This window comes from Schistocerca piceifrons, chromosome 11 (assembly GCF_021461385.2).
Source record: "Schistocerca piceifrons isolate TAMUIC-IGC-003096 chromosome 11, iqSchPice1.1, whole genome shotgun sequence".
Lineage (NCBI taxonomy): Eukaryota > Metazoa > Arthropoda > Insecta > Orthoptera > Acrididae > Schistocerca > Schistocerca piceifrons.
In genome coordinates, this window is record NC_060148.1 from 88,438,073 (window position 1) to 88,465,338 (window position 27,266).

The window sequence follows — 27,266 nt, forward strand, 5'->3', positions numbered from 1 at the left end:
ATAATGATTTCTCAAGTTTCTTATTAAACAAATAATAAAAGAGATAATAATGGCCTTAACAAAATTAATAAACAAAATATTAACGGAGGGAGTGTACCCAGAATGTCTAAAAATATCCATAATCTATCATGTCCATAAGAAAGGTAGAACATCAACACCTGACAATAACTGACCCATTTCACTAGTCCCAATTATTTCCAAAATAACAGAGTACTGTACACACCAGCAAATGAACCAATATTTTGAACATAATAACCTAATGTGTCCTGCACAGTATGGCTTTAGATCTACCCTCTCTACAGCACTATAACAAAAGTATATGACTGTCTTGAAAATCTGTCAGTAAATTGGACTTAAAAACAGCCTTTGACACAGTGACCCACGTTATCCTAATAAGAAAGCTACACTTGCATAGAATTGGGTAGAAGGCCATCCTCATACTTCAGTCATACCTAAGTAATAGAAAACAATAATAGAAAAACAGATCCTTTACCTGTTAAAAAAGTAGTACCACAGGGCTCCGTTTTTGGGCTATTTCTGTTCATTATATATATAAATGGTCTGCCTTCCACATTGCTCTGTGACACCAGACTATATGCAGATAACACCACATTAATAGTTGAGAATACTAATATGGATGAGTAACAGCTGAATGTAGCAATAGCAGTAGATGTATGTACCTCCTGGTTTCAGGCTAATGCACTACACAAAAATAATAGCAAAACAGAGAACATTGTATTTAATCTTAATTCCCCCAAGAAGGAAAATAAATCAGTGAAATTTCTTGGATTCTGTATTGATCAAAGCTTAAGCTGGGGTACACACCCAGATAAGTTATGCCCCAGACTCGCACGTGTGATTTATCTGCTGTATAAGTTGAGAGGCCGTATAAGTGAAACTGTGCTTGGTCTATGCATACTTTGCTTTCTTCCATTTCCTTCTGGCATATGGAATTTTGCTGCAGAGAAACTCACCTGAATCTAAGACTGTAATTAAATGGCAAAAAAGGCCACCAGATTCGTTGTGGGACTCACACCACGAGAATTATGTATACACTACTTCAAGGAAATGAATATTGAAACAGTACCTTGTTCATATATTTATAGTTTCCTAATATACATGAAAGAAAACCTGGATAATTTTGATGTAAGGGTGTCAATACACCATCATAACACTAGGCAGACACATGCAATTCACAAGCCCCATGCCAGACTAGCAAAGATCCACAATAGCTATAAAAATCTTGGTGTCTCATATGTTAACAAACTACCTAAAATGCCCACTTAGTGTCCCTGAATAAATTCAAAAATGTAATAACAAAGTGGGTAAAAAGCAAAGCCTTCTATACAGTGACAGAATTTGAAGAATGTGTAATATATTATTTGGAGTTTTGGGGTAAGACTATATTAAATTATAAATTATAATATTTTATGAAGCTACCAGTGTGGTAGGTTGATTCACTGTGCCATATTGTAAAGGCAATATAGAGATAAAATTTATTATTATGATAACTGTATGCAGATTATTTAGATGCAAAGAGACTAACATGATATGCTGATTCATTGTGGCATACTGTATTTTGTTTGCAAATAGTGATCAGTTTGTTTTACAATGTACTTTTCTGGAGTAGTTACTTACGTAAAAAACCCTTGCAACATAATTAGGCAAGGATAATTGCAAAATAACTGTAATGCTGTAACTATAAAACATATGATGACACCAATTACATGTAAACATTTTCAAAGGTGAATAAAAATTCTATTCTATTCTATCTTAAAAAATTGGTGCATTTTGACTTGCAACATACCAATTATGCAACAACTGTCTGTACCAGTCAAGGGTTAAAAGAGCAGTTACTTATATCTTCAATAGGTAAATTCACTGTAATTTTGGAAGCTACTGATGTATTTATTTTCTTTGGAAATGTGGACCTGTCAACTTATGGAAAAAAATGACCTCTCAGTATTTTTTGTGAATGGTAAAACTGACAGATTTGATAAGTTCATCACTGTGGCTCAGTCAGTTGAGTGCAGTTTTACAGTCACAAGTTCGTATGTTCGAAAATAGCTAGAGTATGGCGTTTATTTATTTTTTTATATGGAAGTTGCCACCAGGTAGCAGTGTGGTACAGACTCTACGTTAAACTTGGCGCATGTAGGGAATTACATTCAGAAATGATCCCATTATTGAAATGTCTAGTGCAAAAGTGTAGTTCATCAGGTACCTTCATTTTGTCAGCCAGTTACATTTATCTTTGAAGGACTGCATCAGTGTGTCTGAAGTTGTCCAAGTATCACTGGTTTATTAATAAAGATTTTTGAATCTGAGCTTCCAACATACTTTTGAGATTTTCAGTCTCGCCAGGCAGAAAGACAAGCGCCAGTCTCTGATGTATTCGTTGTGAGACATCAAGTCGGTCATAATTCACGTCATAATCATAATGTAAACTTCTCATTTCGTTTCTGTGTGCTTGATGGGTTACTGCATTTTTGCTGAAAATAGGTGACCAAAGAGCTTTTATCGCAAATACATAATTCCAAGGATTGTACTGAGCTGACGATATTTGGAAATGATTCGTTAAATAAGTAAAATTGAAAGTTTAATTAACATTACTCATCTGACACTTACTTTAAATACATTTTAAAATTTGCACTATACTTTCATTGCAATGGCCAAACGATGGTGAATACTGTGTTGACGAATTCTATACATGTGATTTCAGCATGCTGTGGCCTTCTACAATTAAGAGCAACAAGTTATGTTTCATGTATCAAGGCAGACTATTTTGCTTGCATACATTGTTATTAGTCATGCCCTGTGATTTTAAAATAGTCGTGAGTACTGTTAACAAAACTTTGCATTTTACTCATATAAAGCTCAATATAGTCACTTGAAACTGGAATTCGAGAAAAAAGCTCTTTGATCACCCATTTTCAGCAAAACTGCTATAACCATCACGTACACAGAAACGAAATGAGAAGTTAACTCTAACATCACAATGTGACTAATGACCTACCTGATGTCTCAGAGCCAATACTTCAATGTGTTTGAGGGTCAGTTGCAATAATGCTTTCTAATAAGCTACCGGACAATTTCAGATACACTGATGAAGTTCTTCGACGATATGAGTAGTTGGTTGACAAAATTAGGATATCTACATCTACATCTGTACTCTGCAAACCACTGTGAGGTGCTTGTCAGAGGGTACGTCCCATTTCACCATATATTCCGATTTCTTCCCGTTCTATTCACCTATGGAGTGCAGGAAGAGTGATTGCTTGAATGCCTCTGTGTGTGCAGTAACCTTATCCTCGCGATTCCTATTGAAGTGATAAGTAGGTGCTTGTAGTATACTCCTAGAGTCATAATTTAAAGCCGGTTCTCGAAACGTTGTAAGCACTCGGGACAGTTGGTGTCTATCTTCAAGCGTCTTCCAGTTAAGGTTCCTACAGTATCTTAGCGACTATCCTGGTCAAAAATATCTGTGACCATTCATGCTGCCCTCCTCTAAATACGTTCAACAAACCCTGTTAGTCCTGTTTGGTACGAGTCCCATCCACATGAGCTATATGCTACGATGGGTCGTACAAATGGTTTGTAAGCAGTCTCATTTGTAGACTGACTGCAATTCCTCAGTATTCTTCCAATAAACCAAAGTCAATCACCTGATTTACTTGCAACTGAACCTATGTGATCATTCCATTTCATATCCCTGCAAAGCGTTACACCCAGGTATTTGTGTTGTTGTTGTTGTGGTCATCAGTCCTGAGACTGGTTTGATGCAGCTCTCCATGCTAATCTATCCTGTGCAAGCTCCTTCATCTCCCAGTACCTACTGCAACCTACATCCTTCTGAATCTGCTTAGTGTATTCATCTCTTGGTCTCCCTCTACGATTTTTACCCTTCACGTTGCCCTCCAATGCTAAATTTGTGATCCCTTGATGCTTCAGGACATGTCCTACCAACCGGTCCCTTCTTCTCCCAAATCCTATTCAATACCTCCTCATTAGTTACGTGATCTACCCACCTAATCTTCAACATTCTTCTGTAGCACCACATTTCGAAAGCCTCTATTCTCTTTCTGTCCAAACTATTTATTGTCCATGTTTCACTTCCATACATGGGTACACCCAATACAAATACTTTCAGAAACGACTTCCTGATACTTAAATCTATACTCGATGTTAACAAATTTCTCTTCTTCAGAAACGCTTTCCTTGCAACTGCCAGTCTACATTTTATATCCTCTCTACTTCGACAATCATCAGTTATTTTGCTCCCCAAATAGCAAAACTCCTTTACTACTTTTAAGTGTCTCATCTCCTAATCTAATTCCGTCAGCATCACCAGACTTAATTCGACTACATCCCATTATCCTCGTTTTACTTTTGTTGATGTTCATCTTATATCCTCCTTTCAAGACACTGTCCATTCCGATCAACTGCTCTTCCAAGTCCTTTGCTGTCTCTGACAAAATTACAATGTCAACGGCGAACCTCAAAGTTTTTATTTCTTCTCCATGGATTTTAATAGCTACTCCAGATTTTTCTTTTGTTTCCTTTACTGCTTGCTCAATATACTGATTGAATAACATTGGGGAGAGGCTACAACCCTGTCTCACTCCCTTCCCAACCACTGCTTCCCTTTCATGTCCCTTGACTCTTATAACTGCCATCTGCTTTCTGTAAAAATTGTAAATAGCCTTTCGTTCCCTGTATTTTACCCCTGCCACCTTTAGAATTTGAAAAAGAGTATTCCAGTCAACATTGTCAAAAGCTTTCTCTAAGTCTACAAATGCTAGAAACGTAGGTTTGCCTTTCTTTAATCTTTCTTCTAAGATAAGTCATAAAGTCAGTATTGCCTCATGTGTTCCAACATTTCTATGGAATCCAAACTGATCTACCCCGAGGTCGGCTTCTACTAATTTTTCCATTCGTCTATATAGAATTCGCGTTAGTATTTTTCAGCTGTGGCTTATTAAACTGATAGTTCGGTAATTTTCACATCTGTCAACACCTGCTTTCTTTGGGATTGAAATTATTATACTCTTCTTGACGTCAGAGGGTATTTCGCCTGTCTCATACATCTTGCTCACGATATGGTACAGGTTTGTCAGGACTGGCTCTCCCAAGGCCGTCAGTAGTTCTAATGGAATGTTGTCTACCACCGGGGCCTTGTTTCGACTCAGGTCTTTCAGTGCTCTGTGAAACTCTTCACACAGTATCGTATCTCCCATTGCATCTTCATCTACATCCTCTTCTATTTCCATAATATTGTCCTCAAGTACATCGCCCTTGTATAGACCCTCTATATACTCATTCCACCTTTCTGCCTTCCCTTCTTTGGTTAGAACTGGGTTTCCATCTGAGCTCTTGATATTCATACAAGTGGTTCTCTTTTCTCCAAAGGTCTCTTTAATTTTTCTGTAGGCTGCATCTATCTTACCCCTAGTGAGATAAGCCTCTACATCCTTACATTTGTCCTCTAGCCATCCTTCCTTAGCCGTTTTGCACTTCCTGTCGATCTCATTTTTGAGACATTTGTATTCCTTTTTGCCAACTTTGTTTACTGCATTTTTATATTTTCTCCTTTCATCAATTGAATTCAATATTTCTTCTGTTACCCAAGGATTTGTACTAGCTCTCGTCTTTTTACCTACTCGATCCTCTGCTACCGTCACTACTTCATCCCTCAGAACTACCCATTCGTCTTCTACTGCATTTCTTTCCCCCATTCCTGTCAATTGTTCCCTTATGCTGTCCCTGAAACTCTGTACAACCTCTGGTTTAGTCAGTTTATCCAGGTCCCATCTCCTTAAATTCCCACCTTTTTGCAATTTCTTCAGTTTTATAATTCATAACGAATAGATTGTGGTGAGAGTCCACATCTGCCCCTGGAAATGTCCTACAATTTAAAACCTGGTTCTTAAATCTCTGTCTTACCATTATGTAATCTATCTGATACCTTTTAGTGTCTCCAGGATTCTTCCATATATACAACCTTGTTTTATGATTCTTGAACCAAGTGTTAGCTATGATTAAGTTATGCTCTGTGCAAAATTCTACCAGACGGCTTCCTCTTTCATTTCTTACCCCTAATCCATATTCACCTGCTATGGCCGGCCGGAGTGGCCGTGCGGTTCTAGGCGCTACAGTCTGGAACCGCGTGACGGCTACGGTCGCAGGTTCGAATCCTGCCTCGGGCATGGATGTGTGTGGTGTCATTAGGTTAGTTGGGTTTAAGTAGTTCTAAGTTCTAGGGGCTGATGACCACAGCAGTTAAGTCCCATAGTGCTCAGAGCCATTTGAACCATTTGAACCACCTACTACGTTTCCTTCTCTCCCTTTTCCTACTGTCGAATTCCAGTCACCCATGACTATTAAATTTTCGTCTCCCTTCAGTACCTGAATAATTTCTTTTATCTCATCATGCATTTCTTCAATTTCTTCGTCATCTGCAGAGCTAGTTGGCATATAAACTTGTACTACTGTAGTAGGCATGGGCTTCATGTCTATCTTGGCCACTATAATACGTGTAGTAGGCATGGGATTCGTGTCTATCTTGGCCACTATAATATGTTCACTATGCTGTTTGTAGTAGCTTACCCGCACTCCTATTTTTTTATTCATTATTAAACCTACTCCTGCATTACCCCCATTTGATTTTGTTTTTATAACCCTGTATTCACCTGACCAGAAGTCTTGTTCCTCCTGCCACCGAACTTCACTAATTCCCACTATATCTAACTTTAACCTATCCATTTCCCTTTTTAAATTTTCTAACCTACCTGCTCGATTAAGGGATCTGACATTCCATGCTCTGATCCGTAGAATGCCAGTTTTCTTTCTCCTGATACCGTCGTCCTCTTGAGTAGTCCCCGCCCGGAGATCCGAATGGGGGACTATTTTACCTCCGTAATATTTTACCCAAGAGGACGCCATCATCATTTAACCATACAGTAAAGCTGCATGCCCTCAGGAAAAATTACGGCTGTAGTTTCCCCTTGCTTTCAGCCGTTCACAGTACCAGCACAGCAAGGCCGTTTTGGTTAGTGTTACAAGGGCAGTTCAGTCAATCATCCAGATTGTTGCCCCTGCAACTACTGAAAAGGCCGCTGCCCCTCTTCAGGAACCACACATTTGTCTGGCCTCTCAACAGATACCCCTCCGTTGTGGTTGCACCTAAGGTACGGCAATCTGTATCGTTGAGGCACGCAAGCCTCCCCACCAACGGCAAGGTCCATGGTTCATGGGGGGAGGGGTATTTGCGTGAGTTAGCCAATTCCAACTGACTAATGATATTACAGTCATAGGATACTACGTGTTTTCGTTTTGTGATGTGCAAAATTTTACATTTCAAATTATGCTTTAGCAGCAGACATTTGAATCTGTTATTTTGACAACTGCATCATTTCCAAAGGTAATTCTGTACTTGCATGGGGCAATTTTAAGATTAAAAAAATCATAATCTGGGTAGTTTCAAACTCAAGAACATCGTGTCCATGAATCTGCATCCAACCGACTGAACTTCAGGGATGTTCCTATGAAGCCTGTCAGTTTTACCATTTATAAAACGTAATGAGAGGTCTTTCTTCCACAAGTTGACAGGTTGACACTTCCAAAAGAAAATAAAGACATCAATATCTTACAGAATTGCAGTGAAAATTCCTGTTGAGAATATAATGAGCTGCTCCTTTAATTCGTCTGAAAGAAGGGCTACCTCACGTATTGAATGATCACAAAAGTCAAGACAAGGCCTCTGTCACCCCTGATACAGCGTGTACATGTCATAATGACTTCACACAGGACACTGCCAAAGTGAACTTAATGTCTTCCTCCACCAATACGTTGCTTTAACACGGGCGATATTTACGGCAGTTTGTGGGCGTAATAGTGTTGCTGTCAACATAGTTGCAATGTGATTGCAAATCAGACCAATATTGTGGTACGGCTGGACAGTATTGCTGATGTAGCTGGCTGTTGCAAGTGTTGTTCACCAAGGTTTCGGAATATTCGTCTGGCCTGACAGTATCTATCTCTGTCCTTGTCTGTCAATACAGCGTGGCTCTCCCTCTTACATTTGCCTCCTCTCACCAACAGTGCTGCAGTTCCATGACTGAATTTGTAGTGTCTGAGCGGAAACAAAGTTGTTTTGTTTCTATTCGAAAGTTCTGTACGAACACAAAGCCAGTTGTTTTGTTTGTCTACAGCAATGGGTAAGTGGACAACAGAAAGAACTATTTGATACATTTATAACCAGAACTAATAGATGTAGAAAACAATGTATACTAAAATCTGCAGCAGTGAGGCATACTTTATTATTTATATTCTTTGCGAGTTTTTTCACATCCGTTTCCGTGTTCATAGCAGCACCTTGCCAGCTGCCACTATTCTGGTGAGCAAAAGAAAAATATTAACATTAAAAACTGGAATAAACTTGCGTTAATGGAATCCTTGAGTCCTGCAAAAGCGTTGCATACTTCTGGTACCGGTACAAAGAGGCTTAATGATGAACAGTGCATAGTAAAGAGGTAAACACGATAATTAATTAATTATTGTTTGTTCTGTTGTTCTCTACTTTAGTGGTCAATGATAATAATAAGTCATATCTGAAAAACAAATGTATGAAAATAGTATACACTATAAATAATTAATTATTGTTTGTTTTGTTTTTCTCTACTATACAATGCATGAGATATATATTTATATATGTTTTAGTACCGTAGACCTATGTTATTAATTCACTGTATAATTAAAAACTCACGTAATGTAACATGACAACTCCTATATCATTGTATATGATATAATGGATACTCAATAAATAACAATAACAAATCTCTCTATGAATCGCTGGCAGCTAAAGCCCCAAAGGAAATAGCCAATCGGGTTGTAACTGGTACACACAGGCGTCTAAAGCTAGCGAAATGAGGGATGCTCAACTACCGGACCTACCGATAGATGGCTCTACCGTGTGTCGGCCAAAGATCATATCATTGAGTGTGGTCCGCCATATCTGAATTTGCCAGTTTGGCGAGAAAAATTTGCCAGTTTGGCGAGAAACGAAGTGTCAAAACACGGATGAAAAAGTTTTTCGTTCTGCACCCTGATAAGTCTTTTATATTGGATGTTCTAGATATCTACACATCAACATAATGAAGTGTTTCTAATCTAGCGAGAAAAAACAGTGACAGTTCTGCTATGAAATTCCTAAATTCGAGTGTGTTTTGGAAGTTTAACAAGCTGGCCTATAAATTGTTTACTATTAATTTTATGAGCGCTTCTTATTTGCCCGTTTTAAAATACTATTTAAGATTCAATGGATCTCAATAAATTACCTTGGTTGCCAAAGCTTTTAACTGCAGGTATAATTCGGAAAATCAAGTGTGGAAAACAGTGAAGACATCTCTTGAAAAAAAGTTGACTGACAACAGAAATTACAACTGAACTATTAAAGTATTACTTAGTTATAAACGGAAAAACTGTTATTTTTCTTTATCTGAAGTGATGCAGTACCGATCTGCATATATGCTGACACTGTAACTGCAACATGCATTACGAATTTGGCTCTCTCTTTGATCAGAAATTTAAATGCCATGATTTTGTGTACATGACACGGTGTACTTTAACTGAGTGATAAGGTAGAAGCATCAGTTTTTGACAGTGCTTCAGTCTTTGATACGAGACAAGAAATACATTTAAATGAGACAAACACAAAGGCCAACGTTAAGGCTCCTCATACATGCATAACTGCTATCATTTGGAAGTTAAATGTAGTAATAATATTACATTGGACTGATCCATGATGATGTAGGAAGTGAAGGAACTTGTTGAAAATAACATCGATCACAGCTGTTAATTTTAAGGTTGGGCTGTCTAAAAACTGTTATTTTCCAGTCTGACGAGGTTCTAGGCGCTCAGTCCGGAACCGCGCGACTGCTACGGTCGCAGGTTCGAATCCTGCCTCGAGCATGGATGTGTGTGATGTCCTTAGGTTAGTTAGGTTTAAATAGTTCTAAGCTCTAGGGGACTGATGACCACAGATGTTAGGTCCCATAGTGCTCAGAGCCATTTGAACCATTTTTTCCAGTCTGACACCCAAATAATGACTGGTACCATGGTTTTATTTTAAAATTGAATTCAAAACATGTCAGTGAGCAAAATTAATTACACTATGAATGACAACCATGGAATTTTATTTCTGTGAATCTTGGTTCCAGTCTTTGACATGGTGACAATCACTGGAATGACTGGTTGTCATGATACAGCCCAAGCAAAAAACAAACCTGAAAGTGAAAGCTGCAGAAGCTGGCCAGACAGGCACCCCAATGGCTGCGACAATCTGTGTGAGGCAAGGGTGACATTATATTGCAAATTTAGTGTAAAAAGTTCCATATTGTCTGAATTTGTCCTATACTGACAGGACATTCTAATCCAGTCGATTTTCTTATCTGCAGAAGTACCCTAGCCAATACCAATGGTACAAAGGTAGTGCCAAATTACAAACTATCCAGTAACAACAGAAGTATTGCTGGACAATGAACAGTAAATAACATGTGATAACCTGAGAAATTCAGAGTTGGTTTGAAGAAATAGAACAGCATTTGGAAAGAGTAACATTTTGAAAATAACAAATGACACAAGTAGGGTTTTCAGTTCTTATGAAACCTCACTTAATTTTTTCTCTCTCTCTCTCTCTTCTTCTTCTTCTTCTTCCTCTCTCTTCTCCATTCTCAAGGGAAAAATGTGATAAAATAAAAGTGCAAGAAAGTTGTGTACAATGTTGGAAATGATGAAAAAGAAACTCTCACTATGCTTTTAACAGCATATGCTGCTGTAAAGCATGCTCCTCCTAAGAACACACACACACACACACACACACACACACACACACACACACACACACACACACACACACACACATATATATATAAGAGGGAAACATTCCACGCAGGAAAAATATATTTAAAAACAAAAATGATGTGACTTACCATACGAAAGCGCTGGCAGGTCGATAGAAACACAAACAGACACATACATACACACAAAATTCAAGCTTTCGCAACAAACTGTTGCCTCATCAGGAAAGAGGGAAGGAGAGAGAAAGACGAAAGGAAGTGGGTTTTAAGGGAGAGGGTAAGGAGTCATTCCAATCCCGGGAGCGGAAAGACTTACCTTAGGGGGAAAAAAGGACGGGTATACACTAGCACACACACACATATCCATCCACACATATACAGACACAAGCAGACATATTTAAAGATCTCTGCCCAAACTCTTTGTCTTTAAATATGTCTGCTTGTGTCTGTATATGTGTGGATGGATATGTGTGTGTGTGCGAGTGTATACCCGTCCTTTTTCCCCCTAAGGTAAGTCTTTCCGCTCCCGGGATTGGAATGACTCCTTACCCTCTCCCTTAAAACCCACTTCCTTTCGTCTTTCCCTCTCCTTCCCTCTTTCCTGATGAGTCAACAGTTTGTTGCGAAAGCTTGAATTTTGTGTGTATGTATGTGTCTGTTTGTGTTTCTATCGACCTGCCAGCGCTTTCGTGTATATATATATATCCCCTCCTTCATGTGAAGAGTATTCCTGTAATAATAGCTAATAGCATACCAAGAACATGAGGGTGTCACAGTGGAGATTTGTTTTCTGGTACAGACAACTGATACAACTATTCCACAGCAAGACTTATTCAATAGGTGTGGTAGCAGTGCATTCCCATAGGACAACAGAATATTATGTCCTCCAGGAATCACATTGGGTACACCACTTACAGCATAAACTGTACAACAACTACAATGTTTTGTGAGCAAGTAATACCAGTCAGTATCTTTAATTTTAACATAAGTCTTGACTCCCTTAATTACCTGCTTATACGTGTGCTTGTACTACAGGATATTGGTAAAGCAAATACTTATTGAATAGGTCTTCACACTTTTAATACTTAGCAGAAATTCTGAAAAAAGTAAATTCTTTTATTACTGTATCACTTCTATGGTGAATTAAGAGGTACTGACTGGTTTCGTTGAACATTTAATAGAAGCCTTCTTTTTACCTGCTCTTGATAAAGAGCCATTCCAAGTTCTGTACATTACAATCTCTCGCATTTTTCATGAAGTTTGTTATTCTGTACACTAATATTTATTCTTCTAAATGGTAAATATTGCATTCAGACATTGTTGGTATTAAAGGTAATTCATTAAATAAATTATATTTAAACCAGAAAATTATAGGTTCCACATGACACATGAAAAGTACCTTGTTACACACATGTATGTACAGATTCCAAAATGTCTGTGAATTTGAGTTACAAACTTTTTTAAATAGAAATATGAAGATCACAATACTTTGGGTCTGCAATAACTCAAACGTAAAATACCTTAGTTCCCTATGGGGAAATTTTGTTCTTTACGTGACTCGAGCAACTGCTTTCACTGTTAATGGAAAACTAAATGGTTTATGTTAAAGTTAACTTGCAAAAAGTGTAACCATTGTTACATAATTTCTGTGAAGTAAGATTCCTTAATGTTAATTCCTTCCTTTGTCATCGTAACTTGATAATTTCAGTTCCATATGTGACATATGACCTAAAAAAAAAAAAAGAAATGCTGTTATTACCATGACCAAACAAAATCTTTTTAACATGTAGTACACAGTTCAAATCAGCAAAAAGTGTAACTGTATAATTAAGGTAAATGTTGATGAAAATTAGGCATGTAACATGAATACTGAAATTTCCTAATCCGCAGCTTGTGGTCGTGTGGTAGCGTTCTCGCTTCCTGCGCCCGGGTTCGGTTCCCGGCGGGGTCAGGGATTTTCTCTGCTTCGTGATGACTGGGTGTTGTGTGATGTCCTTAGGTTAGTTAGGTTTAAGTAGTTCTAAGTTCTAGGGGACTAATGACCATAGATGTTAAGTCCCATAGTGCTCAGAGCCATTTGAACCATTTTTTGAAATTTCCTAGATTTCCAAGTGTAACTGTAATCACTGTATTCAGTACTTTGTAGTGCTAGAAAGATAATTCTATATGATTATTTGCATTCTCTTCCCCTCCCCCCTCCCTGAACACAGGAAAATATAATAGAAAGACCTCCTAGCAAAATAAAGACAAAATTCAGAAAATTAGGTTTTGCCTGAATCAGGCCCCCTTATTCTAGAATGGTTCTAAAGTAATAAGAATGCTTACAATCAATTGGAATAATGTGTTCATTCTAGGAAGAATTAAAACAGGAATTAAGAGAGTAACAATTTTATTGCTCTTATGTTGCAGAGTATCCACAAACATTACTGTTTGAAACATAGGGCCACTGCATACTCCATTAGATCACACCCATTCTGTGATTAAACTGTTTTCTTAAAGTGAAAAATTCAAGTTAACATAGTTATTGAGGGAAATATTTTCTCACACTGAAAGCTATCTGTCAAATAAGTTTCAGAACTTTTTTTTCATTAATTTCACACAAATTACCTGTTTTTAATGCAAGTGCATGTTTTGTAACACCAAACATCTTAAAATAAGCTTATATAATAAACAATTATAATTTTGTTACAATATCTACACAGGATGTAAAGAGTTAATTTTACTTCAATGTGATTCATCCTTTGAAGTTCATCATTATACAACAACAAATCTATGGACAAAATAGTTTTAAAAAATCTGTCAAAATGTCACACCCATCTACATGAAATGTACCAATACATAATCTTTTCCAATTTGAGCACTATACATGATTAAACAATATGAGTTTATTTAACTTCTGCCTTATACTTGATTTGTTGTTTAAAATTTTCTCAGCAGGCTTTTTTTTCCATATGTTTTTAAGAGTGTACAGGAGTACAGGGCAATCTTACAAACAAGTTGAGTCTGATGTAAGTCCTCAATCCCAATTTCATAATGGTAATCATGACCAAGAGCAGGAGCAGGAGGTGGATAATCTACAAATTTAATTTTAACCCAATGCAAAATCTTGGCCTGTATATATTTCTGTCGCATATCCCCAGCAATCAAAAACATCTGAAACAGTTTCTGAGTATTCTACAACAGAGTACACGCAGTCACTTGTTTTAACCAGTTTTCCCGAGTTAACAAAATCTACAAATGCATTTTTATTGGCCATATTGGGAAAAGCATAGAGATAAATACATTTTAATGCAGATTTAACTACTGATGGCTTCAGTATGTGAAGACAGTCTTTGCATGTGATCTGCCTTGAAAGGCGCAATGACACATACCCTGCAATATAATAGAGTATGTTTTGCTTGAAAAATGGGAACTTAAACTTATCATCAAGAATTGCACACCACTTCTCTACTTCATTTTCTGCAGCACTTTCATCACTTTCTACTGCATGCTTGTCCACAGCTCGTGGTCGTGCGGTAGCGTTCTCGCTTCCCGCGCCCAGGTTCCCGGGTTCGATTCCCGGCGGGGTCAGGGATTTTCTCTGCCTCGTGATGACTGGGTGTTGTGTGATGTCCTTAGGTTAGTTAGGTTTAAGTAGTTCTAAGTTCAAGAGACTGATGACCATAGATGTTAAGTCCCATAGTGCTCAGAGCCATTTCAACCATTTTGGACTACATGCTTTCTTGCATGAAAATCATAAACAGGTGGCAAACAACACACATTAAAATTTGAGCAATTCCCATTCATTGCAGTGACACTGTTACTCAAGAGCAACTTTCTCATGGCACATTTGAACTGGTATGCATTTGCAATGTTGTTCCAACCACCTCTGGACTGAATGCTGGAAAAAAAAGCTCTATGTGGTTTTGTGACAGTTTATAAGTTAGCAAATACTTCAGAGGAGATTCAACACGAAGCATAATTGACAGAGCTATGTGCCTGACTGATTGGATATTGAAAATTATCCCATAAGCAAAAGTATTTCTTGCATGGAGCAGCAATGGAACACCAATGATTTTTAAGCTTTTGATGTAATTTTCAGTGTCTCTGAAAATACCAAGCCAATAAGATTTGTTGTCAAGTCTCAGGGGGCTCTTATACCCTTTACCTAATGGATTTCTGGAGTTCAGAATATCAAAAATCCTATTAATATAATACAAAAATTCTACTATTGCTTCACTTCCTTTAAAATTTGGATCACCAACCCTCCTCAAAAACTATATACTATCTGCCACGCTAGAACTCAAAAGTCTGTGCAGCTAATGAAACATTCATTTTTCTATTTACACTACTTATACGTTGTCCTGATAGTTTGTTGGCAAATGTCATACCTTCTTCTTGTTGTACCTTGTTCAATTTCTCAATGAAATGCCATCTAATAATGCCAATTGGAGACTCAATAGCAGATACTTCTGCTAGAGCATTTCTGGCAAACTTAATCACATACATGCCCAAGACACAATAAACATTGTATTTTTCCACAGGTTGAGGAAAGTAGCTTTTAAAATCACCCTTGGAAAAATTTAAAGTACAGCCAGGTGAACGTAAAGTGCTTATATTTACCTTACAGCCATCACATGTAACACACCAAACCCTAATGCCAGAACTATGCAGCCTCTCTAAAGCAGATTTTATCAGTGTGGCCTGATTATTTGCCTGTACACCATTGATAAAGAAATATGCAATCGGGCATTTAAATTTGCCTTTAATAGAGACAAGCATGAAAACCAGAGCCTCAGATGCCTCTATTACTTCTTTTGACTGAGGCACTTCCCCACCAAAGTCTAAAAAACCTGTCTACTGCTTAGTTCCTTGGTCCCAAACTACTTGGTTCCTAATTCCCATACTGTCTACAATTAGACATGAATCGCTGAACTGGTCCCTTACAATTGGGTTCAAATCAATGTACTTGAAAACATCTTTTAAGAAGCCAGGTTCACAGTCTACACTTGCCACCCATTTGGAAATCAGTGATGTATGGGGCAGAGGCATTAATTTTTGCTGGTATTCATATGCTGCTGGTGAATAAAAGTACACAGTCATAGCAAACATTTTCACATTTGTTGTGTATCTATTACCCTTTGACAAGAGAGAGGTGTTCACTACATTGCACACTAATTCCACTTGTGTTCCTTTCTGATAATTGAGGAAGTTATGTAACTTCTCAGGAAGATGCCCCTTCTCCTTCAATGAACTTATGATGTCATCCATGGGAAACACTTTCTTCTTCGAAGTTTTTCACGGACACACTTCAGTTTACGTTTTAATTCGTGCACAATGTCTGAGGAAAAAAAAAATAATGCAAGTTTCGGTCGCCATGTCTTCCATTTCTACTTTCGACTGTATACCACAATCAATTACTGAAGAACCAACTGCATTCTGAAATAAAGAAATAATTTCGTTTTTTATGATTGAAATAACTCAAGGCTTGATGAAAAAATACTATAAGAAAACGATGGGGGTGTGAAAACATCAATATACTAACGTTTTCGACACAATTCGCAGTTTCTGCATTGGATAAGTGGGACATGCTTTCCACAGAAGAATTCTCATTGACAACATTCTCCCCGCAATCAGTAGCGTCTGCAACGGGCAAATCGAGCACGGATTCCATGACAGAACGCTAAAAACAAAAATATGGACCTGTATTACAACATTGCTTAGACCTATGTAGCGTAAGAAATAAATTCACAAAAGTAAAAAGCACACACATAGCAAGGAAATTAATTAGCTACCTCAAATGGAGACTCATCGTTGTCACTCAAAATCCTAACAACATGTCGTCGTGGCTGTTTATTTGATGGCATCAAATGTGTCGGAAAGTCAAAAACTGATGGCACTGCTTCGGGTTTGAGACGTTTCTTCCACGTTCCAGGGCTCACTACGTAATCATCTTGTCGGAAATGGTTTCCGCAAAGTAACTGCAACACGTAGGATTAAAATCTTTCCGCTTCACGGAAGTAATCCACGTATTTAGCAGCTCTGGGTGCTTTAGAGGAAACCTGGTCAAAAACATCGAATTAGCAAACGCACTAAGTCTGTATTTTTATCGCATTGTATCCGTAGTCCTATTACCTATGAAATGGTAAGTCACTCTCCTTACTCCACCGCTTCGTACAATTGAAAGCGGAACAAGAAATCACCATTTCGATAATCCATAATTCCTTATAGACCGTACAGACCGAGAGAAACCTCTTGCCAAATTCGAATATGGCGGGCAATACAGACGACGGTAATCAGCTGGTAGAGCCATCTATCGGTAGGTCCGGTAGTTGAGCATCCCTCATTTCGCTAGCTTTAGACGCCTGTCTGGTACACATTCAACGTGTTTACATGGAGGCCCCAAAACCGGATTTCGTAAACCGATCTCCCAATACCTTTACTGGGTGGACATGTAAACACTTCAAAATCGATTCTGGAAATCCGCTTCTAGTTATCGGTTATCCATTTCCGCAATCGAATTTCGCTTCCGACGCAACCTGTTTTGAAACGAGCTAGTGTTTTCAAGTTACGTCTTATTTTCAGACGATTCGGTTAATATGGACTTACTGTGCAGCGAAGGAGTAGCAGAAATATTAGTCTGAGGATGACGCTATCCACCTGTGATATTAAAGTGAACAGAAATAACTATTATGTTGACTGAATAAGTTACTCGATCAGCTGTTTTCCAGATGCCATATTTAATTGGGCTGGAAAACCCTCTTTAAAATTTAACACGTATACACGAGAGTGAAAAACGGTTTCCGAAATTCGGTTTTCGTCTTTCGGAAGTGTGTCGTATGTAAACGTAGTGATTCTCTCATATTTGTATTGGTTTAACCAATTCTCGAACGTTATATTTATACAATAGATATTCCAATTCGTGTTTCGATATTCTGCAATAGGTAATCTATGTATCCACCATCAGTTCGTGAGTTAAATTTTCTGATGCTTTCCGATTACGGTACTTAAAAAAAGGAAGCATACACAAAGCCCCTCATTCCCACTAGCTCTTTCGTTCATTTTGTGGCGATAATGTTGCCGACATCTGGCTTCAATTCGTGTGCAAGCATTGTTGCAGCTAAACATTTCCTAGCTATATCGACGGCCAATGGTGCAATTTATCCTGCGTGTGTAAATATAGAGGGGAATATACTGTCTTATCTAAAAAGCTCCAAAAACATTCATACATGTTAATAGAATGTGTATGAAGATATAGAAAAGCTATGATTATCAGTTTTCAGTTCAGTCGTTTAATTTGTTAGATGGCGTATCAACTGTGGTGGTGGTGTTGGCGGGGGGGGGGGGGGGGGGGGAAAGGGGAGGGAGAGGCACGAGGGGCATTTGCGCCCTCAACTTCAAACTCTGGAAGAGGGGACGAGATACGGTTTCTGCCTCTCCTCCCCAAATTCACGTGGAGTTTTATTTGATCTCTAGGCAGAGCCTGTGAATCAACTATGCTGCCGCCAAGAAATATGGGATCAGAATTTTTGTTGGCACCGATTATTGCTTTTAACTGAAGCACCTTATATTGAAGTGTCAAAGAAATTGGTACAGATAATATATTCAAATACAGAGATATGTAAAGTCAGAATATGGCGCTGCGGTTGGCAACACCTGTATAAGACAAAAAGTGTCTGGCGCAGTTGAAAGGTCGGTCGCTGCTGCTACAATGGCAGGTTATCAAGATTTAAGTGAGTTTGAACATGGTGTTATAGTCTTTGAGGTAGCGATGAAGTGGCAATTTTGGTGTACGACTATTTTGCGAGTGTACTGTGAATATGATGAGTCCGATAAAACATCAAATCTCAGACATCACTGGGGCCGGAAAAAGGTCCTGCAAGAATGGGACCAATGACAACTGAAGAGAATCGTTCAACTTTACAGACATGCAACCCTTTCGCAAACTGCTGCAGATGTCAGTGGTGGACCATCAATAAATGTCAGTGTGCGAACCATTCAGTGAAACATATGGGCTTTCGGAGCCAAAGGCCCACTCATGTAACCCTGATGACAGCACGACACAAAGCTTTACGCCTCACCTGGGCTCATCAACACCGATATTGGGGTGTTGATGACTGGAAACTTGTTGCCTAGTCAGATGGGCCTTGTTTCAAATTGTATCGATTGGATGGACCAGTACAGGTATGGAGAGAACCTCATGACTCCAAGGACCCTGTTCAAGATGGTGGAGGCTCTTTAATTGTGCGAGGCATGTGCAGTTGGAGTGATATGGGAGCCGTGATACGTTTAGACACGACTCTGACAGGTGACACGTACGTAAGCATCCTGTCTGATCACCTACAGCCATTCATGTCCATTGTGCATTCCAAAGGCTTGGGCAATTCCAGCATGACCATGCGATGTCCTACACATCCAGAATTGCTATAGAATGGCTACAAGAACGCTATTCTCAGTTAAAACACTTCCGCTGGCCACCAAACTCGACAGACATGAACATTATTGAGCATATCTGGGATGCCTTGCAACGTGCTGTTCGAAAGAGATATCCACCCACTCGTTATCTTACGGATTTATGGACATCCATGCAGGATTCATGGTGTTGGTTCCCTCCAGCACTACTTCAGATATTAGTTTAGTATATGTCACATCGTGTTGTAGCACTTCTCATGCTCGCGGGGGTCCTACACGATATTAGGCAGACGTACCAGTTCCTTTGGCTCTTCAGTGTATCTGACATAAATGGCCATATCTTTTGCCTGCACTGTCTCATAAACCAACGTTTATTATAACCCTCCAAAATTAAATAGCTCGCTGCCCCCCCCCCCCCCACTTCAGATTCTGAGGGGGCGAGTTACGGTTTCTGCCCCCCCCCCCCCCCCAGAAAAAAGAAATTGGCTTGGAGTTTTATTTGATCTCTAGGCAGAGCCAGTGAACAAACTATGTTGCCGTCAAGAAATACGGTATCAGTATTTTTGTTGGCAGCGATTTTGCTTTTGATTGAAAAAATGGTTCAAATGGCTCTGAGCACTATGGGACTCAACTTCTGAGGTCATTAGTCCCCTAGAACTTAGAACTAGTTAAACCTAACTAACCTAAGGACATCACAAACATCCATGCCCGAGGCAGGATTCGAACCTGCGACCGTAGTGGTCTTGTTGCTTTTGATTGAAGCATCTTACAGAATCTATACATTGTGTCCTCTCCCTTCTTTGGCCGGCCGCGGTGGTCTAGCGGTTCTAGGCACTCAGTCCGGAACCATGCGACTGCTACGGTCGCAGGTTCGAATCCTGCCTCGGGCATGGATGTGTGTGATGTCCTTAGGTTAGTTAGGTTTAAGTAGTTCTAAGTTCTTGGGGACTGATGACCACAGCTGTTAAGTCCCATAGTGCTCAGAGCCATTTGAACCTCTCCCTTCTTTCCATTTTTCAGTCTGTGTCTCTTAATGTGGGACAATCCATGTATGCATATGTAACTAATTGTGCATAGCACTTTCGAACAGTAGTTGACCGATCGGGCTCTCATGGCCGGCGTTGTCCTAAAGGTGAACTGCAGACTGGACACTGCGCTGAGTTTGGGGGAGGGGTTCTAGACTTAAGGCAGAAATCATGACTGTAAAAAATTGGTTTTGCTGTCACTTTACGTAATAATACACCTGCGTAATAATACACTGTTCAAAACAAGTGCCACCACCTTCATTCCTGTTCGATTCACCTTGAATCTAAGTTCATACACGTCCGTAGATCTGCAGGTGGTACAAAACTTTTTTAGATCCCAAATGTGAGAAGGGGCAGTATTCTAACACTCCCCCCTTTTCCTTCCCTTCTCGGCCACCATGCTTTCACGCCATAGCTACATGACAACGCATTGTTGCTCTGGTAACAAACGTGAAACATGTACAGTGTAGCCAGTGATTTTTCTCCAGTTTTCTATATGGAGATAAAGACACACAAACAGTTGATTTGCAGTTTCTAGGTGACATGAGTGAAGAGCCTGTGTAATTATTTTATTTGTCACAAATCTCCTAACTCAATATTGATTGTTCTCAGTAGTTTCAGTAGTTCATTGAAGAATGTAAATAATGTAATCATATTCCCACACTTCTCAGTGAGACTTTTATGAGAAGAGCGGGGGGGGGGGGGGGGGGGGGGGGGAAACTACGGCGTACCCCAAAGTATTTGTATTTCCAAATTCCAAAAAGATGCCACTTATTTCCGATACAGTTGAAATGCTTTTGAGTTAAATGACGCACCAAATCTCAAAGACAAACCGACTAAACAGTGGCTGGATCTACACTGAAATACTCAGAATTCACTTGAGGTCAGCCCCAAGGATTCAAGCAGGAGAAAGGGGAGGAAATGTTTCAGGAATAATTAACAACGATGGCTGAATAACCATTCCCTACCACTACAACAAAGCAAGTAGAGATTCAGTCAACAAAGGTGTCGATAGTCACTACATAACAATATAAGTTTAACTCGTACAGAAAGGCACAAACTATGGACAAATAACATAGTACCAAGAACTGAGATGGACTAATCCTTGTAAGCTGGAAGAAAACTAGTATTTGGACGCATGCGTTTGAGCTAGGTGTTTAGCAAGAAAATCCGTCCATAACCCATTGCAGCTTGTCCTGAAATTAGGCATCATGACAATGCACTCAGATCATCGTTTTCTTTCACAGCAAGAGAAAGAAAGTCCACTGCTGTCGCAGGATCAGAAAAGTGAGACGTATGTTCCGAAACATTACTATATAGCAAGTTGTTATAACGTTCATAGTTCATGACACATACTACATTCACATTTCAGAAGGAAAATTTTAATTAATTTGACTAGTTACAAATATCCCTCATTTATGTCTCATAGGAGTACATAATACATTCATGATTTGAGACATGCTGCTTTGTATAGGGGCCACATTTCTCATAATCAAAGCTGCGGTAGTAGTTAAGCAACACACTCAATTAGTTGTGGCAGTCATTGCTTAAGTAATAGTAACAGTTTACTCTGATAACCATGGACGAAATCTTGCAGAAATATTGCGTGCTGAACACAATGTGATAGCGTGTGGATATGTTAAACCAGGGGCTCCTATACAGGAAATAGCTAAAAACATTGAGCAAGACAGATTACAAAACAAAAATCGGCGCATTGTACTGATTGCGGGCGCAAACGATGTGTATAGGAATGAACTGGCAACTGCAGTCCGCAACCTAAAGAAAACTCTTCATGCTACCGAAAAGGACACAGTGATAGTAACAGGAATACCTCATAGGCATGATCTCATACCTAATTCTTGCGTAAATTTAGAAATTAAAAAAGCAAACAGGCAATTCCAGAAAATCTGTAAAGCCTACTCAAATGCCTATTTTCTCAGTGTGAATTTTCTTCAGAGATGCAGCTACACAAATCATGGAATGCACCTAAACAGAAGAGGCAAAAGACTGCTCAGTGAAAAAATCAGTGAAACTTTAGACAAACTCAACATGCAAGACGACTTTTTAACTGAAACTGTTATGCCACTGGACTTTCATGCAGAAAGCAATGATGACCAAAACACACATTCAAAGGAGGTTACAGCAGAATTAGCCGCCATCCCAGGCTATCCCAATAGCAAAAACGATGAAAACTCAACACTAGTAGAAGTAAGAGTAACATCAACAAAAATAGAGGCAGAAACACCAGCACAACTGCCACCAGTGTCACTAAAAGCAGCAGTACCAGAAACAGCAGACACAGCACCGTCAGCAGCAGCACAATCAACAGAAGCAGTACAGACAACAGGAGCAGCAGCAGTTCCAACATCAGCAGTGGCAGGAAAGTACACAACCTCACATGGAGCAACAAGCAGACGGAAGAGAGTGCCTCCCTCCCATCTGCAAGATTTTTTAGTCACAAGCATGATGAAAAAGAAACCTCCAAGATAAGTAACATTAAATCTCTAACAGTGCTTCACCAAAACATTTAGAGTATAAAAAGCAAAGTGCAACAGCTAGAAGTTGAGTTACAATCCTTAGACAGTCCAGTTATCTGCATCACAGAGCACTGGTGCAAAGTCAATGAAATTCAATACATAAATTTGCCCTCATATGTACTAGCTTGTTCTTATTGCAGAAACTCAATGAAAGGTGGAGGATCATGTATTTTTGTTAAGAGTGGTATTTCATTTAAAGTCAGGAATGATATTATCCTACTAAGTGTAGACAAGCATTTTGAAGTGTCAGCAGTAGAGATACCAGCTGTAGATATGCCCAAAAAACTAATTGTACTATGTGTATACCGTTCTCCCAGTGGTGATTTAGAAACATTCTTTTCAAAACTTATGCAAAGCCTAGAACAAGTGTCATCCCTGAAAAGTAATATACTCTTGTGTGGTGACTTAAACATTAACACAGCTAAGGCAGATGAAACCAGTAACACTTTTCTGAATATTCTGAATAGTTTTGGCATGTCCTCTTTAGTTAATTGTGCAACAAGAATAACCAAACACTCAACATCTACCATTGACCATGTAGCTACAGATATAGGTGGGGAAAACTGTGTCATAACTGTCAAAAATCTTGGACTGTCAGATCATTTATGCCAAAACATAAAAGTAAAAGCTTCTGTAGAAAAACCAGTAAACCTCCACATGTTTAAAAGAGTCTACTCAGACGCAGCAATACAAAAATTTTGCTTACAATTAAGACATGAAAGATGGGAAGAAGTATATTCAGAAAATAATGTGAATCAGAAATTCTCCAAATTCATGTCGGAGTTTAAGATAATATTCGAAGAAGCCTTCCCCAAAGCATTAAGTTCTACTGGAACATCCACCAAAAATAAGTGGATTACCACAGGAATTAGAAAATCTGCCCAAACTTTTAAATACCTAAACTCTATAAAAAACAACGACAGTGATCCAGATTTTCTTCATTACTACAGAAACTACAAAAAAATCTATAGGAAGGTGCTCAATGTTGCAAAAAAAAAGGCCAATGATAGACTAATAAATCTAGCTAAAAATAAAAGTAAAGCTACATGGACTATAGTGAAACAAGAGACAGGAACAGCAACACAAAGGCAAATAAACACCCAAATCAGGAACAAAGAAAACCTAACAAGTACCCCAAAAGAACTAGCAAACTTTGTTAATTCTTACTTTAGTAGTATAGCTATAAAGTTACAGGAAAATTTTTCAAAATCTCATAATCCACGAACACGGGAATATACATCAAATTCAATGGTATTGCTACCCACTACTGAGGAAGAAGTATGTAATGTGGTAAGGAAATTAAAGAGCAAAAATTCAGCAGGTTTAGATGAAATTCCAATGTCTGTGCTGAAAAAATGCATAAATAGTATCAAAGCCCCCGTAACCAATATCATAAATGAATCTTTCAAAGCCGGTTGTTTCCCTGATTATCTGAAACATGCAAAAATTTTACCTCTACACAAAAAAGATGATGTAGAAAACATTGAGAACTACAGGCCAATTGCCCTACTGTCATCATTTTCCAAAATAATAGAGTCCATAATGAAGAACAGACTTATGAGCTATCTAAACAAATACAACCTTCTTTCAAATGACCAATTTGGTTTCAGACCAGGCAGAGATACAGAAATGGCAATAGCACATTTCACTAAAGTGGTTCTAGAAGCACTGGATGAAGGCAACTATGTATCTGGCATATTCCTTGACCTGTCAAAGGCCTTTGATACAGTTGACCACCAGAATCTATTACTTAAGTTAGAAGCACTAGGAGTAAGAGGGGTAATCGACAAATGGTTCCATTCATACCTTAAAAATAGAGTACAGTGGGTAGAGATCTCGCATGTCTCCAGTAGATCAAAGTTCATAGAAAAACACCTGTCAGATCCACAGCATATTAATATTGGGGTCCCTCAGGGAAGTGTGCTGGGTCCGGTGTTGTTCTTGATTTATATAAATGACTTTCCACAATATATCCGACATGGAGAGAAGATATTGTTTGCCGATGACAGCAATATTATAATCACCAGTGAGACATCAGCACAAATGTTGGAAAATTGTAATGAATCACTGAAAGATGTCTACAAATGGTCTACAGAGAATAAAGTGACCTTAAATATTAAGAAAACAAATAGCATACGCTTTAGAATAAACAGAAAAAACAGTCCCCTAAAGTTAAAGCTACATAACACCTCTGTAGACGAAGTGCCCACCACAAAATTCCTAGGGTTGCATATTGACAGCCAGCTTAGGTGGAGTGAACATGTTAAAAAACTCACAAAAAAGATATCTACAACGTGTTACGCACTTAGAGTTCTCTCCTCAGTATGCAGCGATGAATGTCTAAGAACTGTATATTTTAGCTATGTACATTCAGTCATAAGCTATGGGATAATTTTCTGGGGAAATAATGTACTCAACTTACAAACAGTTTTTAAAGTGCAGAAGAGAGCAGTGAGAATTATAACTAAAAGCAGTAAGTGGGCTCACTGCAGAGAACTATTCAAAATACTTGGTATTCTAACTGTTCCCTGTTTATTTATGTTCCACACTATAGTATATATAAAGAAAAATATAGTGAATTATAGTACAAACAGCATTTTACACAGCTATAGCACAAGAACAAGCCACTGCCTTCATCTAGATAGGAGAAACAAGCATAAGACCCAAAAAAGTTTCTTGTATCACGGTGTAAAATTGTATAACAAGCTGCCACAGGAAATCAAAGAAATTAACAGCATGTACTGTTTCAGAAAAACTCTTAAACTGTATTTTCAGGAACACTGTTTTTACACAGTAAGTGAATATTTAAATGTTTGAATGTAATTTAAGTGACATAATGACATTGTATTGTATATTCTGTAAATGTATAACAAGCTGCACAGGACATCAAAGAAATTAACAACATGTACTGTTACAGAAAACCCTTAAACTATATTTTCAGGAACACTGTTTCTAAACAATAAGTGAATATTTAATTGTTTGAATGTAATTTAAGTGATAAATGTCATTGTATTTGTATACTCTGTAAATGCATATAAAAGTGTCAATGTATCTGTAAAAATCACTGTATCCAAACTGACAACATCCATACATTGCATAATGTCTACGGATGGCTAATCAAATAAATAAATAAATAAATAAATAAATAATGTCTTTCATGCTAGAAACAGCCCCCAGTTTACTAGGGAATTGTACAGGGTGGTCCATTGATAGTGACTGGGCTAAATATCTCACGAAATAAGCGTCAAACGAAAAAGCTACAAAGAACGAAACTCGTCTAACTTGAAGGGGGAAACCAGATGGCGCTATGGTTGGCCCGCTAGATGGCTCTGCCATAGGTCAAACGAATATTAACTGCGTTTTTTTAAAAATAGGAACCCCCATTTTTATTACATATTCGTGTAGTACGTAAAGAAATATGAATGTTTCAGTTGGACCACTTTTTTCCCTTTGTGATAGATGGCGCTGTAATAGTCACAAACGTATAAGTACGTGGTATCACGTAACATTCCGCTAGTGCGGACGGTATTTGCTTCGTGATACATTACTCGTGTTAAAATGGACCGTTTACCAATTGCGGAAAAGGTCGATATCGCGTTGATGTATGACTATTGTGATCAAAATGCCCAACGGGCGTGTGCTGTGTATGCTGCTCGGTATCCTGGACGACATCAACCAAGTATCCAGACCGTTCGCCAGATAGTTACGTTGGTTAAGGAAACAGGAATTGTTGCGTCATATGTGAAACGTCACCACGACCTGCAACAAATGATGATGCCCAAGTAGGTGTTTTAGCTGCTGTCGCGGCTAGTCCTCACATCAGTAGCTGACAAATTGCGCGAGAATCGGGAATCTCAAAAACGTCGGTGTTGAGAATGCTACATCAACATCTACTGCATCCATACAGTATTTCTATGCACCAGGAATTGCATGGAGACGACTTTGAACGTCGTGTACAGTTCTGCCACTGGGCACAAGAGAAATTTCGGGACGATGACAGATTTTTTGCCCGCGTTCTATTTAGCGACGAAGCGTCATTCACCAACAGCGGTAACGTAAACCGACATAATATGTACTATTGGGCAACGGAAAATCCACGATGGCTGCGACAAGTGGAACATCAGCGACCTTGGCGGGTTAATGTATGGTGCGGCATTATGGGAGGAAGGATAATTGGCCCCCATTTTATCGATGGCAATCTAAATGGTGCAATGTATGCTGATTTCCTATGTAACGTTGTACCGATGTTACTACAAGATGTTTCACTGCATGACAGAATGGTAATGTACTTCCAACATGATGGATGTCCGGCACATAGCTTGCGTGCGGTGGAAGCGGTATTGAATAGCATATTTCGTGACAGGTGTCCTGGTCGTCGAAGCACCATCCCGTGGCCCACACGTTCACCAGATCTGACGTCCCCAGATTTCTTTCTGTGGGGAAAGTTGAAGGATATT